Raw genomic sequence first — 14,234 nt, forward strand, 5'->3', positions numbered from 1 at the left:
CTAGTGTCTGAAAGACCAAGTGTTCTTATACTGAGATGCCCAGGATACCCGGTGGGCTCCAAAGACCCACAACCCCTTCAGATATGTGCAAAATGACATTTGGAAGGTTTTTATCCCTTCTCTGTGAGGGAGCCTTCAATAAAAAGGAGCTGCCCTTCCTCCAAAGAAGCAAGGGCTGACTGCTAAGATAGGTCTGGCTGCTTTACCACATACTGGCTGCGAAGCACACTCCCAGGGCCCTTCTGCTTTTAGCCCTAAAATGTTCATTGTATTAAATATAGCCTAGGATAATTTTGTTTTTGTTTTCCAAGACAAGGTTTCTCTGTGTAACAGTCCTAGCTATCCTGGAACTCACTTTGTAGACCAGGCTGTTCTCAAACTCAGAGATCTGCCTACTTCTGTCTCCAGAGTCCTGGAATTAAGGTGTACACCACCACATCTGGCCAAGGATGAGGTTTTAGCAGTTTAAGATAAACTTCTATATTCATGAATACACAGGTCAAGGACATTCTGACAAGAAATGTCTCCTTATACGTCCCCCAGGTTACCACACTGCTGTGGGTAGGGGCCAGTGCAGGACTACTAGTAAGTCCAGAGGTGGGAGAAAACAAATACCACACACACGCGTGTGTGGACACAAGGAGCCAGCACTGTCTTCCACGAGGTATGCCCTGTTCTGATGATTCTCTCAGGAATCAGGACTCACATGACTAGGGTTGAAACACTCCCCACCCCTCTCTTCAGCACTAACCATGCACGCGTCTTAGTTGAACTTTGCTGCCTCCTAGTCTCCCTCATACCAGGAGACAGAGAAAGTGTTCTTATTCCCAATACACTAGGACAAGCAGGACAGCTACTCTCAGGAGGAAGCACACAGTTCTGGAGCCCTTCAAGGTCTAAATGGAAGGGGGATTCTGGTCACCCTCTGCCAGCTTAATAACAAGAGAACTCAATATGGAGAAGGTAGGATGGGCAGTGGTGTGTTGGAGCATACCTTTAAAACTAGCACTTGGGAGACAGAGGCAGATGAATCTTATTTCAAGTCCAGCCTGGTCCACAGAGCAAGTTTCAGAACAGCCAGAGCTACACAGAGAAAACCTGTCTTGGAAAAAAAAAAAAAATGAAGAATAGGTGCCCAGAGGCAACCTATTCCCAGCCTCAAGTCTGTGAATAGCTATAACTCTAAGGCATGACTTAGCTGTATAAGAGCGGCACACACCTGCTTCAGTTCCTGGACAGGAAGAGGTAGCATGACATGCCTTGGAGCCTATAATCATAGCCTTCTCCACCACTCCTCACAACTCACCAAGAGGGCAGGAGAAAAGGACAACAGTCAGTACCAAGGGAGCCAGAAGGCTGTGACAGTGTCACTAGAGTCAGAAGTGGATTGTCTGGCCATCAGAGACAACTAGGGCAATCACCTGCAACTCTGTCCTAACAACTCCAAACCAGCCCATGGCAAGAATTCATAAAGGCCTGGAGCAGAAAAGCCCAGAGTGTCCCAAACAGGGCCAATGTGTCCACTGAGGGAGGAAATGGGAAGGAACCTGCATAAGGGGGCTGAATCAAGCTAAGAGAACCCTGAAGATGAGGCAGATATTAGAGGGAGAATGGCATGACCAGGCGTGAAGGGGAAAGATGAGTACAGGGTAACAAGTAGAAAAATCAGAGCCTAGGGTCTGAGGAAAGATTAGGTCCAAGCCAGGAAGGCATTCCTGGAGCATAGCCAGGAGAGGATCAACACTGAAACAGGAAGAGGGATCATCAGTACTGACAGGGAAAGAGATTGCACCAGAGGTATAAATAACACCAAGACCATCAAGACTGGGTCACAGGGCCCTGGCCACAGGATGACCCATGAAACACAGCTTTAAGGCTAACTTCCAAGGAAGAGGATGAATAAGGTAAATTTCCATGGACACCAGAATTGGCAAGCCAAGTAGGGACAAAGTCTGGGGCCCTGGATGATTCCAAGAACAAAATGGACAATATGGAGCCACAGAAAGATGGAGAGTAGAGTCCTCTGGACAAAAGCATCCTCTAACATACTCCAGGGTTATCCTGGCAAAGATTGAGGACACAGATATACCTGAAAAAACTAAGAGGAATGCCCTAAGGAAAGAGGTCAGCACTAAATTTAAGTGTAACTCCTGGCCTATCTCTGAAGCCTAAAAACCAAGGCCCAGAACCCTCAAGAGGCCTTATCCTCCCAATGCCTGGTTCACTCAAGGCTATTTAATGAGATGACACCTAGGACTTCTGCCCTGGAGAGGACTGCTCAGTATCCTTAGCTCTAAAGATTAAGGCCCAGTATCTCCATGCAGAGGAAGAATTGGGTAAGGACCATACTCCCTATGCAAGGATCTCATCACCCTAACCCTAACCACTATCACAAGGACAGAGTCCCCAGGATTTCAGTTCCTCAGTGAGTAAGGAAAACTGAGCACTGGCTGACCCTCTCCCATCTATGAGAGAAATCTGAATTCATGGTGGATACGAACTCTATGTATGTATATGCTCACGAGCATGCGTGTGTTCACAGATGGGCAGCACACACACAAATGAAGATAACTGTGTGCACTTATCTATGTACACACATAGGGTCAGGGGTTGCATTCACAGAGCTAAAGGGCTGAAGAAAGGGAATGGGAGTGTAGCTAACAAATGGCATAAACAAGGTCACCTGCCAAAGCAATTGCCAAGCCCTGTACAATATCAACCAGTAGCCAGAACATTCCCCAGCCACAAGGCCACTTCCTGTCCTGAGTCTTGCCACCCATGGTATAGGTCTTCAGCGTCCTTTGCCCAGGTATATAGGCCACCAACACGACCACTAAGAGAATCTTCCACCTTGCCTCCTATGTCAGGAAATCTGTGAAGGGTGTGCAGGCGCCGCTCTGGTCAGAATACTCTCTACACTAGGCATAGCATACCAAGGCTAAAACAGCTGCTGCCTCCCTCCACACACGTATCTGTGGCTAGCCTGTGCCTGCTGCCAGGGATCTGATACTTGATCCTTACACAACACAGCCATGGCAAGGTCCCACCACTCTGGTTGTACAGACAAGAAAACAGGAGAGGCCAGGCAAATGCCAAGAGAATAGCTCATACACAACCATGCCAGATGCACACCTGGCATGTTTCTCAAAGTCTAAGCCCCTCACCACACACTTTAGCCACCCAAGACTCCTTACTGAGTGCTCTTCCAATTGAGGCACTATTCCATGTGTACCCCCAACTAATATGAAGGCAAAAAAAGGCGCACACTCAGAGCAGCTGCCAACATGAAACCATGGCTCTCACCATGGAACTTGCCATGCTAGGAACATCAGCTTCTTCAGTGTTAGGCAAGAAGCAAGAGCATCCAAGCTATGGTGCATAGAGACCATATATAATGATAGCACTTGGCCTGGCCCATGCTAGACACTAAAGAAATGAAGAAAGATACAGCTGGCCCCACGCATGTGAGCCTCAGAAAGCAGTGAGGCTAATTCCTCTCATGCTGGTGCAAGGTTAGGGGCTAGAATTCCAACCTCTGCATTATGCCTAATAACAAAATATTCAGAGACAGAAATTCTCTTGTCCATGCTGTAAATGAAGATTGAGGCCAGAAGGCTGAACAGTTGACCCGTGGTCTGCCACAGGCCAGAGGACCACAAAGCCCAGGCTCTGAAGCCCCTCAGTCCAAAACCTCACTAGCACACAGGAAAGGGTATAGCATGGATCACTGCCTGGGTCTGAGCTGTATTTGTACTATGTCTTCTCAGGAGACACTTGGCGCCTGCCCACTCCTCCCTGTGGCAGAAATATCCTCAGGCATCTAACTGCCATAAGGACCAGGGCCAGCCACAGAGGGAAGCTGGCTAGTAGGTCTGGACGCCCTACTCTCTGTGCTTCTGTGCAGCCCAGCTACTGGCACCCTGGTCTGCCCTCCACCCTTCTGTTTACTTAGAACCCCAGCCATGAACATTCACCTCACTGGAGTACAACCAGACTCTACAACATAATCTCTTTGCACCTGGTGCCACCATGGGACCCACGTGGAGGTACGTAGTCCCTTTCTGAGTCATCTGTATTCCCCAGTTAGCCACTGGAGGTGAATAAAGCACGACCCTGTTTCTGCAAGATGCTATGACAGTCACATGCACACGACACTGGAGAATCCCACCCAGTCCCTCCAGCTGACCTTGCTGCGTACACTCCACCTCCTAAGTAGATCGTTCTTCCCTCAGAGAGAATCACATGAGATTCAGGTTTGCAAAATATTCAGCATGGCTTGTGCTGTGAGCCCGAGCTCACTCAAGAACTGCTCCAGAACTGCTGCAGAGCCAGAGGAAGATCCAGGAGCTCCATGATGAGGGCAGCAACCTAGCAACTAAAGCCCTCCTCGGTATTCCTTCCCATTCCCTCATTCTAGACAGCAGCCATTTCCATAGGCGGAGGCTGATGTCCTAGCCAGTGTCCGGAAGAAGCGAGCCCAGCATCAGCATGTAGGCTGAGCCACGCAGTGCAGGCTGTGGTTCTCATGGCAGTGCCTGACTCAGAGATGTTGTAAGACCAAAGCCAGACCAACCAGCATGAACTCAAGACTCTGCTGAGGCAAAGATGGTTCTTTCTGAAGTGCATGCAGTGAAGGACTTCTGGGACACTTAGCAGGGCCCTGTCACCCATGAAACTGACTTTTCTAAGATCAAGTGCAAGGGAGATGGGAGGGAGGAATCCTTAATACATTGTAGAGGAGACAGCTCCCGCCCAGCTGGAACACTTCCTTCATCTGTACTTTGGAAAGTGGGCCAGTCAATTTCCAGAGTGAGTGATGAACTGCACAAAGAGACCCTACCTGATAGAGCTAACACCAGAGAGATCTGTTTGACATTCAGAGCCACCATATGCTTGTTGCCTTTTTAGTCATCTCAGAAGGACATCACCTGGTCCCCTATTCTACACGCCTCCACTCCTCAGGGGCTTTCTTCCAGAGTGTATGCTGCTGGCCACAGCAATCCCATGGAGAGTGACCCTGGCCTTTTTCCTCAGTCCTTCTTGCCCTACACAGGGTCTCTGTTCCTTGCTGTGCCACCAGATGCTGTTACATGTCTACAGCACCCATATCCTGAGCATGTTGTCATGAAGTGTCCCTCTCGTCACTGTTAGCTTGCCTATGATGACAGTGATTCTTGCTCATATCAAGGGGGAACAGCGAAGAGAAGGGTGGAAACCGTCCAGTTGCAGGAACAGGGAAACCCTTAGTAACTTCACTTGTGGCTCAGGACCACAAAGCAGTTCTTTTCCATAACACCAGGTAGTGTACTGGCAATAGAGACATATCAAAAAAAGGTCATCAGGCCACTTCCACAGCCCCTCCGGGAGACAGGACACACCACTGGCCAGGTACACATCACACAAAAGAGCGGTGCAGATTCAGTGGCAAAACAATTACAATCATAGGCCAGGCCCTGCCTGCAGGTAGGGACTGTAATACACAGAGTAGTGCCCTGAGGGGATCATAGCATTCCAAAAGCAACTATCTTGAGCCCTCGGGTCCTTGGTATCCACAAGCTACAAAACAGCCCCTGCAAAGACAAAAGATGGAGAAATTCTTGCTCCCAAATGACACTGCTGAGAGGCCTCCCAACCACAATTCTGGCAGATGCAGAGATACCCTAAAGCTAACACAGGCCTCAGAAAGTCCTGCAGTAGCATCAAAGGCCTAATCACCAACAACATCCCTAAGGATGACGCGTTCTGCCCTTCCCACTATTCCTACCAGAAGCCTTCAAGCAAAGAGGAAAAGGAGCGGCATAAGGGGGAAAGAGAAAAAAAAAGACAGGGAAACGAAGGCCAGTCCTTAAGAGTGTTCACTTGTCTAGAACCTCCAACGGGTCTCCTCTCCCTCCATCCTACAGATGGCATGAGATGCACAAAGGCCATCCAGGTAAGGAAGTAATAAAGGCCAAGCTGGGGAGTTCGACTCAGGTTTGACTCAACACTCAAACTGTCTCCAACAGCCAAGAGCCGTGGAAAGTCAGCGTCAAAACCACTATCCTAGCCCACAGGCAATGGCACCACAATGAACAGAGCCACACATACATCCCACACCTGTAATGAGCCCACCCAAGGAGCCAGAAGACAAAGCACCTCAGACAAGTAAAATCCCATTGTTGGCCCCTTTGCTCGTCTAACTATATCCCCACTTAGATTCTGAAAAATCTGTCACCAAAGCGCACCCAAATGATGATCACAATCTATCCAGGTATAGGAAATGTTCTTATTTAGGAAAGACTATTGACTAACTCTAAATCCCAACATGCTCTTCTACGAGCCTCAACACTGTGGTTTGCTCTATGCCAGCTGCTAAAGAAAAGAGCCAGCCCTGCTGCCTGGGAACTTCAATAGGTACCAAAGCACAGAACTTTCATGTCAGCTGCCACTTCAGCTGACAACTGCAGGAGACACTGGAGCTATCGCAAAATGACCAGGGCAGTAAAAATGAAAGGCAATAACCTACTAGGGAAAAGGAATTCACCGGAAAAATTGAGAACTCAGCAGCCCTGGATGTATCCCTCCAGCTCAGAGAAGCAAGGGAAGTATAACACAGAAGCTGCACAGGAGTATCCAACAGAAAGGGGACAGAGATCACCAACGCCGGTCCTATCTGTGGACTTCACAGAAATATCATGGCAAAAGGGGCCTCACCCACTGTGGCATTTACCAACTACTTCTTAAGCTCTTTAAAGGTCAAGGGCACCTTAGACCTAACTGGCCAACCTGTATCCCCTGCCAGGGAGTCCACATCCCAAACCTCACCTAGTGGATCACAGGGCTCTAGCATGAGTTCAGACGGAGGTGAGCAAGCTTTAAAGGGTGACCCCTAGTCAGTAAAGAAGAGCAGAGACTGTGTGTCCTGCCACACTCTGCTGACCTGCTAGCTGCCACTCTACTACAAGGACATGAGCCAACAAGCAATGGCTTTGCTGCAGACAGTGATGTCAAGGTGAGAGGTTGTCCTCCACTGGCTCCCAGCAAACATCTGACCTGAATAAGCTTCTTCTCTAAGAGGTTCGGGGTGGGCCACAGAGGAAGCTCTCAGCAGCACACCTGAAAGACAGACTGAGCCCCATTCCCTCCCCTCAGTCTGCAGCTCCAGCTTCAGAGTGTTGTGACCCAAAAGCCTGGCACAAGGGGCCCTTCATGATGGTGCTCAAACCCTAGCCCTAACACACACTCTGCAGAGAGCCCAGCCACAAGCTACCTGGGAGCCTCAAAGTCAGAGAGGTAAGGCACAGCAGCAGCAAAGCCAAGCATAAGAAACAGAATCAAGGAATGCAGCCACATTAGACACCAGATGACTGTACTGCAAGGCACAGCAGTCCTTCACAAGGACGAGCTCCCTGCAGCCAGTACAAGAATACCCAGCTCTTCTCTGCTTACACACTCCAGCTATGCAGTCCTTGGAGCTGGGCCATCATCCCACCATGAGGGCCTTCCCACCCTGATGCAGTCCCACCACTATGGCTGATTCAAAAGACCACACCTACTTACTCTCAGACAAATGCTCCCATCCCCCCAACTTGCTGAGGCCTCTTACCAACCCAGCCACAAGGAGCCCTCTCAGACTCCCCTCTTCATGCTTCACACAACGCTGGTTCTTGGGATGGTAACCTTAAGCACCTGTTGTATGTCTGTTGCTCTTCCTAGGTCCCTATCTGCACCTGTGTTTCTTTCTGGTGGCCAGTGGTAGGAAGGAGGTTTGGGATGCTCCAGGCCTCTGTGCCAGCCACAAAGCAGGTGTTCAACGGAGTCCCATCACCCAAGTCTAGTTTGAAACAATAACCTACACACCCTGTGAGCAGGATGAATACTTAGAAAACAATTGCAAATCCATCAGAAATATTCAGGACCTTCTTCAGCATCAGAGATCAAGGGTAGGTATAAATTCCTGCTTCAAAAAGAACTACTCTAGCAAAAAAGCAATCCGTAAAGCCAATGAGGGAGTCACCATTTCCTCACCATTGGGACAGCACTCCAACTAGGAATACTGCTACAGGCTTTCAAGCCATAGATGATTTATTGTCTCAGGCTTACACATCAATCCAACAAAAGCTGTTGACTCACAGAGATGAAATACTTCACAGACAACAGTAAACTAACAAAGCTCAACATGCAATTTTAAACAGAGCAGACTCTAAAATGTTTATGTATGCAACCATATTAAGGGATCATGTTAAAATTATGAGGTTAAATAAGAAATGACTAAGTAATGTTATTAATTCCAAATTAAAACAAACAGGGGAAATGCCTTTAACAGGAGCAGCAGCTTGCCACCTTGAATACCACAGCCAGCCACCACCACCACCACCCATGGGACAGTCTGGGAGCATTTGCCTTGGCCAGGCACAATGGCCCATTTGCTACTTGGCAGCTGTGTATAAGTCCTTTCTGCCTCGCACTCCTTGCTACATCACAGAACCCACTTCACTTGTATTTATGGATCTACTTAACAGCATGTAATCTCCAAAATCAGGAGCAAGAAGTTCCCAGATGCTTGGGGGGAGGGGGTGGCGGCTAGAGAACAGGCAATTCCAGAACATAAGCAGACAGCACAGGGGCAATGGATTGGGTATACATCCTTATCCAGCTCTACATCCGATTCCGGCACTGCACTGCACATGCATTCATCAGGTACCTGAGCTGCCCATGGACCAGGCACAAAGCAGGTATGAGGCACTCATGGTCTTTTGACTCCTTGAAGTCTTCAGCCAGCAAGAGATGACATTAAACAACTAATGCCACCATAAGCTATTGAAATTGCACAACTGGATAACGAGAGGAAAGAGTAAGAAGGCCTTTAAACTAAATTGAATAGGAGGCTGAAGCGAAGACATGAACTGAAGACAGAGGCAACAGGAACAGTTTGTGCAAAGGTCTGGACCAAAGAAGACCTCTCAGAAGCAAGGAAGCAGAGCAAGCACAGTGAAAGCTCAGCAATGGGAGAAACACCACGAGTGAAGGTCAGGAAACCAGACGCAAGAACCCACAGGCTCTCTGGGTCCTCCAGAGAAACCTTGTGAGGAGTTCCTGCATGGACAGTTAGGTAGAAAACTGCTTTCAAGAGGTCCATTAGAAACAGCCTGCAGTATTGACGGCACAGGAGCAGAGCAGACCCAGGAGGTCAGCCCCATCTTGGAGAGCTTAGGAGTGATTCAGAGCAACAATCTCAGATTCTTCTAATGCTAAGTCTATCTACCAGCTTCCCAAGGACCTGATTATTCCTCTTTAAAAAAGAGAAAAGAAAAAGAAATAGAGCACTAACAACTGTTTAATACAACTACTGTACCACTTTACATTTTTTATAGTGCAAAAATGCATAACCAACACTAACACATATAAACACAATAAAAATCTCTTATGCCCCATTTTCCTGATATCCCAATGGCCAACAGTATCACCTTAGAGACTCTTAAAACCAGAAGGCCAGTCTGCCTGCCTGCTTGCCTGCTTGCCTGCCATGCACAGGCAGAATCCCCCCTCCCATCCCTCCGCAGCAACAAGGGTACTCACAGAGCTGAACTTCTTAAATGACACAGTTCATGCCCTGCATGTACCTGGGTGTCAATGTGCTTATTAACAGTCTTTCATCAGAATAAACTCTAAGCTACAGAATTGTCACTTTAATGAACGGCCATTCATATTTTGATACTTTCCTGGAGAACAATTAAACATTTTACATGACAGTATATATTGCTCTCTCTACAAAACAAATATGTGTAATACCTAATGCTTACATTCTACTTCCATGGGCCTAGGCAATTGTTACATATAATTTACACAGGACAGGAATCCTTATCACAGCCCTGGGCACTATTATCAAATGAACTAATACAAAGGGCACAGATGGAATCTTCTGTACACTGGGTTATTAGCTAAGCTCAGTCTTTTCTTCTTAGCTGTGATCTGCCTACTTGCATTCCTTCCTAATCTTGTAACAGGGAAGCTCATCCTTTTACTGTTAGTTTGCAAAAGCTCTTTATATACTGGCCATTAATCTCATAAAGACCAAATAGATTATGTATCTTTCTCTTGTTTCTGAATCTTGGTTTTGGAATCTTTCGCCAGAGACTTTTTTCTTACTGTTAAATCTGCTAATATTATCTCTTAAAGTTCTATCTTGCTTTTAGGATAAGAACATTTAAATGAAGTAGTTTTTCCAGTTTGTGATCCCCAAATGCATGCTTCCAATAAAAATTTCCCATGTAACTGACAGACTACTAGTGAACACTAAGCAGTTCTGGCTAAAGATGGACACAGACCACAGGCCATTTTCTGCCACCACCACCTGCTCCCAGACAGTCTCGGATCTCCTCAAGAGACCCAAGCAAGGAATAGGATGTAGCAACCACTGGCTAAACCGATCGGATTGTTCTGTTTTCAATTTCTGCAATGCTATGGATGGAACCCAGAGCCTTTCAATACTACCCTTGGCCCAAAACCATACACAGAAGACACAATATAAGACAGCATGAGAACATCTGAGTTACTTCCCAGACCCGGATGACACCCAGAGAACCGCGACAGCTCCAAGGACACACAACCCAACACTACACTGGAGAGGTATTCCAAATTATCTTCTCAAGGTAGTTAGCTGTGCTTGTTGTCCAAACAACAGCACTGACCTTCCACACAGGCTCATTCTGGCCCAGAAACAGAGGCAAAGAAGAACTCAGCCTTTGGGACGCAAGGCTGCCACTCCTCTCACACATCCCTTCTATCAAAGGATGTGTAGCATCACCCATCTCTTGTAGCTATGGGAGCAATAAAGGAAACTGGAAAGTGCTCCAAGAATGGCTCATGGCCCTGACCGCGTGCTCATGAAACACTAACTACTGATTTGTGTAATCTCCCTGATCCAGAAAGGACAGTCTCATCTGCTCGTGAACTTCCAGGACTCTAACCTAGTTCAGTTACATGGAGGGTTCCAATAGAGGCCATTTGTGTGGACCTGGTATGGCCTTCCAGGAAGCAAGGAGACATGTCAGAGAGTCAAGGGCAGCAGCAAAGCCAAGAGCAGCTGCAGATGCCAGCCCACATTCCATCCTAGACAAAGCCTATACTGCGCATTCACATGAGCCCATGAGCAAACAACGGACCTCCTGACAGAACACAGCCGACCTCAGCTTAGTGAGTTCTGAAGTCATGGAGTAGGGTCTGTTCCAATGCAGCAGTACTTCTGACTCTACCCCTCGGTCATCTGCCGTGAACCTCAAAGGTCAGAGTCACACTTAATGCTCAGAGTTGGCTGGTCACTGGAGAACCAAAAATCTCTTTGGGGCCCTTACCCCAGAATAAAATGGACTACAACTAATGGGACATGGATTCAACTCTGGCTTCACCCTCTGAAGTCTACAAAGTCACCCCAGAGCCTCAGAAACAACCAAAACTATGAACTGAGCCCCCCACCCCAATCTTCCAGCAGCAGCAGGTGTCTCTCATTTCTGCATCTCCCTGGCTCCCTACATCAGGTATTAATGTATTACTTATGGCAGCTTCAGAGTTCTAAAAAACCAGCCGTTTTCAATAGAAAATGGCATGGACGAGCTCGACGGGAGTGATGAAATTTTCTTCTGCTCTGGCAATTAGGACGGCACAAAGTCGCCTTTCCTTTGGTGCCACCCCCAACATCAAAGGATTGGAATTCAAAGCCATTCATGCTGCATTGAAACCTCACAATGAGGCTGGAAAATGGAAGTCGATTACTGGGCAAAAATATGCAGTAGTTAAAAGGAAAGAGTTATAACAAAATTAAGCTGCAGCAGCCCCACGATGTGTGGAAACTTCCAGCACTACAGCTCTTCTGGTAAACATCAAGAGGGGCATCCTTCTAACACAGATTTGAAACCGAAGTCAAGCTGGGTGCCAGGAGACCCACAGAGTGCCATGTCATCTCGCCCACCTCGTGCAGCAGTAGCCCCTAGGCTTCTGAGGTGCCATTCAGAGGTGTTTTATGTTGCACAGCTCTCTGATGTTGCTAACCACAGAACATTCGGGCTAGGGCTGCTTTGGTCACATCTGTCCTTGGTCCCTAGGCCTTCCAGGCTTGCTCGCAGTCCACAGTCATTTTCCTCCCCCACAACGATCCCACTCCCCTATAAGCAGACAGCAGACCCCTAAAGGGGGCAGTGTTACCTCTCTCTGCCTTCTAGCAAACCCAGCCTCTTCTGGGTGATTACTGCTCTTTAGGAAGGCATTTGATCTTTAAAAGAAAAGCCAGAACACAGAAAACCATAGAAGTCTTACAGTGTCGGGTGTGTGTTTTTAAAGGCATGAAAATACTTCCCTCCCACACAAATGGGGAGTTCTTCTGGGGAAAGATGCCACAGATCCCAAGGAGTGGCAGATCTGGGAAAGCGGATGGGTCTTAAAAATAGACAGCTGAACCTAGACTAGAGCTGCAGAAGCTACCTGGGGGAAAAAAGAATTTTTAACTAAATCTCACATATTTTTGATATCCAAAACTCCATTCTGATGAACTTCTAACTGGGTGGCATTTTGCATTTCCAATTATAATGGAGTAATTGTGTTGCCATAGAGACTGCAAATTTCTGCAATAACTTTTGCTGCCTTGTAACTGCTATAAGTGTATATTTGTGTACAAGCAGCTGAGTTTTCTTAATTCAGCCTCTCTGTCTCTCCCCAAGCACTATCCCCACCACCACCACCACCACCATCACCACCTTTCTGACTGGATTCTGAAACCACCACACTAGCTTTCATCAGGCCGGTCCTGAAATAATGCACGGAATTATCAGAAGCAATTAAAACTCCCGGCAACCACGATCATATCATGGAGGAAAAAGCGAAACCAGGTCAAGGTGCAAGCCACCAGCATCCCCCTAGCCCCAAAGTGCGGCAGGGCTGTTTACATGTTAATACTCCGAGGCCTTAAATGCTTAGGTGGTTTGCGGGAACAGGCAGAAAAGCCTGAGCAGAGAAAAGCAGGGAGGCAAAGTGACTACACAGGCCTTTCCTCCCTTCCCGAGCAGGCGGAGTGGCTCCCGGAAAGCAATTAGGTAGGTCTCTACAGTAATGCAATTAGGATTTAGTTAAGAAAGTCATTAGTTCTAAAATAACTTAAGTTTAATTTCTGCGACGCTTTATTTGAAAATCGTGTCACAGCAGGTCAATTTACAGCATGCAATAACCAAAACACTGCTATCAGCGGCTGCAAGTTATTAACAAATTTTCGGTGTGCATTAAAGGAGAACATGGGCTCCACACCCGGCCTTTCCGACCGACTCCCGCGATGTGGGCTACAGTCGTGCCCTAGGAACCCTCGCTCAGGGTGGACACCGGGTCGCCTCCCGGGCTCGCGCAGCTCCTCGCCAGCCCAGCGGCGGTCCGGGCCCAGCCGCGGCCCCCGCCCCGCCGCCTGCCGTCGCCGAGGGGCGTTTTCTGCAAACTCACAGGCTGACAAAGTTACATAAACGCCCCGGCCCCCGCCCCCGCGCGCCCACCTGCCCGCCCGCCGGCGCAGGCCGCTCTCCCGCCCGCCAGCCCGCGGCGCAGGGCCCCGAGGCCTCGGCGGGGCCGGGCGTCCACCTGCCGCCAGCGACCGGGCGGCGCGGACAATGACGGCCGGTGGCTTACCGCGGCGGCGGCGGGCCGCGTCTAGCCCTGTTCTGGCGCTCCGAGCCGCATCTCCTCAGCCTGCGCCGCCGCCGGCGGGCGGGCGGGCTCGGGCGGCGACGGCGACAGCAGCCGCGTTGAGGGGGCCGGGCGTGAGGCGGCGCGGCGACGGCGGCGGCGCGAGCAGGCGCGCGGGCTCGGGCTCGGGCGGCGGCGGCGGGGATGGTGCTCCGCGGCGGCGGCCCCACAACCTCCCCTCCTCATTCACAAAAAATTGACCCACGTTGAACCATGATGCTGCTCCCCCTCGAGCGCAGAGCCGCGCGGGGATAGGCCGCGCCCTACGCCCGTCAGGCACCCCGGCCCCGCCCCTCCCGCCGGCGGCCCGTCAGCCATTGGCTTCAACGGCCTTGCGTCACCTCCCCCCCGCGGGCCCCGCCCCCTGCCTGGTTTCTAATGAAGAAAGCGTCAATTACGGCTCGGCTCCGCCTCCGAGCGCTCAGCTGCCCTCCCATTAGTCCGCGAGTCATAAGCCCGCCCCACAGTAGCCCAACAGCCGGCCCCACTCCGCGGGCACTACAAAGAGGCTCCGCCTCTGCCCGCCCGCTTGCAAA

General features: G+C 49.4%; 1 protein-coding gene across 10 annotated transcripts in view; it reads right to left on the bottom strand.

Moving 5' to 3' along the window:
- Window positions 1-13,954, bottom strand: part of Hdac4 (histone deacetylase 4) — a 258,455-nt gene extending 244,501 nt beyond the window's left edge. For 4 of the 10 annotated variants that reach the window (XM_087905542.1, XM_087905521.1, XM_087905518.1 and 1 more), the window contains exon 1: window positions 13,642-13,866. The gene's annotated coding sequence lies outside the window, so the exon portion shown is untranslated. Of the gene's footprint in view, window positions 1-13,641; window positions 13,872-13,903 lie in introns of those variants that run through there. The other 6 variants (XM_087905534.1, XM_087905529.1, XM_087905526.1 and 3 more) reach the window with 3 other exon arrangements.
- Between the last annotated feature and the right edge of the window lie 280 nt (window positions 13,955-14,234).

Source organism: Myodes glareolus, chromosome 1 (genome assembly GCF_982192425.1).
Source record: "Myodes glareolus chromosome 1, mMyoGla1.1, whole genome shotgun sequence".
Lineage (NCBI taxonomy): Eukaryota > Metazoa > Chordata > Mammalia > Rodentia > Cricetidae > Myodes > Myodes glareolus.